Source organism: Lactuca serriola, chromosome 8, assembly GCF_051521515.1.
Source record: "Lactuca serriola cultivar US96UC23 chromosome 8, Lser_US96UC23_V15, whole genome shotgun sequence".
Lineage (NCBI taxonomy): Eukaryota > Viridiplantae > Streptophyta > Magnoliopsida > Asterales > Asteraceae > Lactuca > Lactuca serriola.
This window is the reverse complement of record NC_136415.1, coordinates 140789681-140796168: the sequence shown is the minus strand read 5'-3', so window position 1 is coordinate 140796168 and position 6488 is coordinate 140789681. Positions and strand designations below refer to the sequence as shown.

The 6488-nt window shown below is 33.3% G+C and overlaps 1 pseudogene across 1 annotated transcript; it reads left to right on the top strand.

The window, feature by feature from the left end:
• Nucleotides 1-5218: 5218 nt before the first annotated feature.
• LOC145069215 (remorin-like) lies at nucleotides 5219-6488 on the top strand (annotated as a pseudogene). The gene is made up of 5 exons (XR_013689368.1): nucleotides 5219-5444; nucleotides 5650-5691; nucleotides 5774-5860; nucleotides 5939-6017; nucleotides 6101-6488. The product of XR_013689368.1 is annotated as a remorin-like (transcript).

Here is a 6488-nt window from a genome sequence, read left to right as displayed (position 1 = left end):
AAATGCTGCTCAAAGGGCAAATTCTTCTAATGCAAATCGCAACTCTGACCAGAGGAGACGACGCCCAATTTGTCAAATATGTACTAAACCTGGTCACGAAGCTATTGACTGCTGGCAAAGGGGAAACCAAACAGATTTTCCATCTAGAAGGCCCAATCCTAAAGCAAACCAGCACCAAGCTTTTTTAGCCCATCAACACAGTCCATCATCTATTGATCCAGCTTGGTATTTTGATACCGGTGCTACTGATCATGTTTCTCCAGATATTACCAAGCTGAACATAGTTGATTCATACACAGGGGATGAAAAGCTTCAAGTAGGAAATGGTAATCACTTGTCTATTTCTCATGTTGGCTCATCTTCCATATCTCATCTAAAATTGCCAAATGTGTTAATTGTTCCTAACCTTACTAAAAATCTTCTTAGTGTTTCAAAATTGACAGAAGATAATGATGTTTGTATGGAATTTTGGCCTAAATCATGTTCTGTTAAGACATTTCAGGGACAAACAATCCTTCAAGGGGATAAACATGAAGGCCTTTATCGACTACCTCCCTCTCATACTCACAAAGCTTTTACTGGTAGTCGCACCTCACTTCATGGACGGCACAAGCGACTTGCACATCCACATGAACCGCTTCTTCGACGTTTAGTTTCTACATTTCATCTTCCCGTGTCTACAAATAAATTTCCTACTGTTTGTGAGTCGTGTCAACTAGAAAAAAGTCATAGACTTCATCTCCCTAGTTCTCATGTAACATCCGCAAAACCGTTTGAAATAGTTTATTCTGATGTTTGGGGACCTTCCCCCATTTTTTCTTTTAATGGAAGTCGCTATTTTGTCTTATTTATCGATGATTGCACTAAATTTGTATGGGTTTATTTCTTATCACAAAAATCTCAAGTTTTTGAAACTTTCTTACAGTTTCGAACAATGATAAAAACCCAATTTCAATGTGAAATCAAAAGTTTACAGACCGACTGGGGGGGAGAATATCGAAATGTTTCTCAGTTTCTTCATCAGCATGGTATTTCACATCGTCTCTCTTGTCCTCATACTCCTGAACAAAATGGAGCTGTCGAACGTCGAAATCGAGTTATTGTTGAAAAAGGTCTCACCCTTCTAGCTCAATCCTCACTTCCTCAAATTTTTTGGGAGCATGCTTTCAAAACTGCTACCTATCTACATAACCGAACCATCACTCCTAGTCTAGCTTATGAGTCACCATATCAACGTTTATATCACAAGATACCCGATTATGATTTTTTAAAAACCTTTGGTTGTCTTTGTTATCCATATTTGAGACCATATAATCCTCATAAATTTGACTTTCGTTCCAAACCTTGTATTTTTCTTGGCTATAGCGCCTCTCATAAAGGTTATATATGTCTTCATCCACACACCTCTCGTCTATATATTTCACGTCATGTCATATTCAATGAGGATTTCTTTCCTTATCAACATTTAAACAAACCTCAACAATCAAGTAATGATCCCAACACATCTGCTGATGCGTACAGTCGACTACAAAAGGCTGGTGATCCGTTTAGTGATCCAAAGCTATACAGGCAAGTAGTAGGGTCACTTCAGTATGCAACAATCACTAGACCTGACATTGCCTACTCAGTAAATCGTGTGTGTCAGTTTATGCATTCACCAACAAATCGACATTGGCAAGCTGTCAAACGTATTCTTAGATATCTCAAGGGAACGATTACTCATTGTTTACACTTCACACCTACTAAAGCCAAAGGATTACATGCCTTTTTTGATTCTGGGTGGATTTCCGACACTGATGACAGTCGATCACAATATGGTTTTGTCATTTTTCATGGTTCAAACCTCATTAGCTGGACTTGTAGAAAACAAAAAGTTGTTGCAAGATCTAGTACAGAAGCTGAGTATCGATCTCTAGCCTATACCACTGCTGAACTTATGTGGCTAAAACAGTTGATTATTGATCTTCAAGCTCCAATTCACACTCCACCACTATTACTTTGTGATAATGTAGGAGCCATTTTTATGTCCAAGAACCCTGTTATCAGTACTAGATCAAAGCACATTGCTTTAGATTTTCATTTTATTCGAGAGCAAGTAGAAGCTGGTGAGCTAAACATCTGTCATGTGTCATCTGTTGATCAATTGGCAGATTTATTCACCAAACCCTTAGGCAAAGATCGTGTTTCATTTCTTCGTTCCAAGCTTCAAGTTCTTCCCGCTCTTGAGCTTGCTGGGGGGGGGGGGTAATAGCATTAAGTATTAAACAAACACGTGTATATTACTTTGTAAATTAGTCTTTCAGTCAAATAGCCATAGCAGATATGTAGGAGTTTATATCTCCACTTTAGTTTAGCCATAGCAGATATGTAGGAGTTTATATCTCCACTTTAGTTATAATGTCCTATATGTGTATTTAAACTGATGTACCCCTCGTATCTCAAATACAGAAATTGAAGATATACAATTTCATTCAATATCTCTATTCTTTATTTTTAGAGATAAGATGCTTTAAAAAAAATGTTACAGAAAGAAAATGGAATATAAGTTCTTACTAACTCGTTTGTTTTGGACTTTGAAAGATCTTGTCATTTATATTTGTTTTCTTATTCAGATTTTTGATATGTCATAATTTTGAACACATAAAACTTGTTTATATAGTCTGAATTCGGTCCCTTAATTCTAGTGTTCGTGTTCCGCCCCTGATAATAACTAATAAGCAATGAGTAACATTTTTGCATTGGTCGCAATGATAAATGGTGTGGCCAATATGAAATTGTATTTTTGTTAGTATAAGATGTTATTTATCCGTTACAATGTCTTCTTTTATGTTCCGCAATCCCATCAAAATATGAGGATTGGGAACTAAGAAATAAATATGGTGAAATGAGGATCATATGTCGTTTTTATGTTTCAAAAACCCCACTGCAAAATAAGTGTTGAGTAGTAAGAAATTAGTATTGCAAAATGAAGTTGAGAATGAGGAGAGAACAACTATTACCGAGATATTTTATCCCATATATGATGTCATTTTTAGTATTTTGAGATTTTATCGTGTATGAAGTTATTTCTTTTTATTCTTTGCATTGTGAAACTGTTTATATAATTCATGAAAATAATGATTTTTATTAACAATATATTTTTTTTAATTGTAAAGATATTCAACGACCATTTTTATAGCACAAAGTAGCTTCATACTATTAAGAAAATAAAGTTCTTAAATTGAAAAGTACTTTTGTAAATGAAATAGTGTGAAAAAAACCCTTTAGAAAAGACCAATTTGGTAGTAAAGGTATTTCTAGGAGGCACATCCTAAAATATTGATAATAATGGGAAATTCATGAAATCTTTATTTTATTATTATTATTTTTTTGACATATGATCATTTTATACATTTAATGATGAGATGTTTAATGATTAAACAAGTATAGCTCTTTGTAAAAAGCACAAAACAAGTAAAACAAAATTTGAGCTCAAACTCCTTGAATATAAATGAGTTGAACTCGAATTAAGCACTCTCTTGATTTTTTAAATTCAAAGCATATGGTAACCTTTTAACTGTTCATCAACTTTTCAATTTAAAAAAAAATGAGTTATATCTAATTAAGCAAAAAAAATTTAAAAAATGTTCTAATTTTTTGGCTGGATGGAGTGGTGTCACCGAAACTGCACTTCTTTCATTGTCATATGTGCGTCACATCATTTTTTACCACACAAGTGTGGTTTCTTGCCACACCCAAGAAGTGGTGCCACACTTTTTTTTTTGATAATTTAATTAAATAAAACTTCATTTTTAATAAAAAAAATATAATTTTTCAATACTTCAAAATAAAAAAACATTACATTGTATTGCTTGGGTTTATTTTATTATTTTTTTAATGGATAAAATCTTTATTTTTTGAAAAAGATAATATTTCATTAATTAAAAATAAAAATGTCATACATTGCTTAACTTAAAAAAAAACCCTAAAAATTTAGAAAAGCAAATTAAAAAGATAAAACCTACAACTTAAAAAAAAACACTAAACGGTTAAAAAAAAACAGAGATTAGCTACGATTTGTACAACATATTTTGTAAAAAAAAATGGTAAGTATATAGAGGGTAAGCAAATAAAAATGTCATACATTGCTTAACTTTAAAAAAAAAAAAAAAAAAAAAAAAAAAAAAAAAAAAAAAACTAACTGAAATTTTAGAAAAGCAAATTAAAAAGATAAAACCTACAATTTATAAAATAAAAAAACACACATCAAACGGTTAAAAACTTGAAAAAAAACAAGAAATTAGTCATGATTTGCGCAACGTATTTTGTAAAAAATGGTAAGCATATATAGGGTAAGTTTATTTATTTTTTAAATAATAATAATAATTTCAGACGCAAGGACAGTTAAAGAGCACTAACCAATCAGAATTTACGACAGTTTTTAGCCACACTGCGGCCTAAACCGCAGTAGACCGCACCCAGGGGGTGGTGTTCCATGTCCGTATGGCAAAACCACAGTTTTAAACCGCGACCACTCCCTATAGCCTTAGACCTTTTTTTCTCGTTCTTTTTCTAATTTACACGATCGCCTCTCTTTACCTTTCCACTTTCTCCGGCCCCTTAAAAATAATGAATCTCTCAAAAATTTAGATTAAAGGCACGTTTGGTACAGCGAAAGAGAACTACACCGGAGAATATGAATGCAGAAAAAGAGAACTAAACTGGGGATAGAGAATTAATTTCATTGCTTGGTATAACTGAGAATCCACAAGAGAAATGTTTCTGATAATTATTTCTCTTGTTTGGTTCTATTAAATAATGAAATGGAAATGAATTTTTTTTAAACTTTTTTATTTATTTTCAAGCAACATTTTTTTTATAAAAATGCATTATCATGTACGTCTTAATTTGTCAGAATATACATCCTTTATGTTTATAATTTTTTATTTTAACATTACTTGTTAACGAATAGTTTATTGACAAAATTGCAAAAATAGTCCCTGTGGTATGCATTTTTTGGGGTTTTTAGTACAAACCATAACTTTTTTGGATTGGTGGTCCTTTTAAGCTAGTTTCGTCGCATTTTTGGTCTCTCAGTAAACTTAAATGACTGTAATGCCCTTCTAATATATTTTCTTTTGTTTTTTTTATTTAATTTAATATTTTATTAATTAAAAATATGGGACACCTCTCTCTCTCTCTCTCTCTCTCTCTCTCTCTCTCTCTCTCTCTCTCTCTCTCTCTCTCTCTCTCATCACCAATCCTCCATTTTTTTCATTTCTGCTTTCTTTAATCTCGACTCAATATGGCAACTGAAGAGGTTAAGAAGGTAGAGGTTGAACCTGAGTGCCCGGTGGAGCCATCACCTGTCGCCGAGGTGGAGGAGAAAGCTATCGTTCCAGTTGAAAATCCTGTTACAGAAGAAAAGCCCGTCGATGATACCAATTCCTTTGCCATCATTGAAAGTAATTCTTCTTCATACTTCTCACAAATTTCAACTGAATTAAGAAATTCCATACTTTTTGTTACAATTAAAAAGATTTTTGCCCTCTTTTTTTTATTTACACCGATTTCATGAACCAATTATAGTTAGAAAACGAAAACTCCTCGATTTTCAGTGAGTATGTTCATTAAGAAATATTGTAGTCTAACTGATTGTTAATTTGTCAGAGCCTATCGAGGATAAAACGGAAGAGGGTTCTGTCCATAGGGGTTGTATTAGCAATCTAAAAATCTGATTTTGGTTTTGATTTTGAAAAGTTCAAAGCGATTAATTAATCGATTACTTCTTCAGAAGTTGTTCTTGCGAGAGTTTCAATAGAGAAGAAAGACGCACAAATCAAGCATGGGAAGAAAGCGAGAAATCAAAAGCAGAGAACAAGTAAGAACACGACCACAAAAAAAAATACAAACTTTGATCTTAATTGATTTCATTTTCAACTTGTGATCTTGAACAGAGCTCAAAAAAAGCATCTTCGATTGGAGCATGGGAGAACAGCAAGAAAGCAGACTTAGAAGCTGAACAGAAGAAGATTAAGGTAACATTTACATCATATCATCCATCATCGATCAGGAAATATGTTGAAAGAAAATCATTTAACTGAAAAATAATGTTTTGCAGGAGAATTTGGAGAAGAAAAAGTCTTAGTATATTGAGAAGATGAAGAACCAGATAGCTCTTCTTCATAAAAACGCAGAGGAGAAAAGGGCGATGACGAAAGCCAAAGTGGAGAAGCTCTTTTGAAAGCAGAGGAGACGGTGAATAAGTGCAAAGCCACCGTAGAAACCCCAAAGAAAGGGTGGTTTTCGAGCTAGATGTTCATGTTTCTCATCGGAATTCAGGTATGTTGAAGAAGATGAACGAAGAGAAGTATTCTGGTGGCTGAGGTTTGAAGATGGGGATGTGGGTTTTGATAGATTTTTTCCAGGTTCATTTTGTGTTCTTCAATTTGTGTACATGATCACCTTCAACCTCCACCTTTATTAACCCAAAAACTATGTGCCCAAGT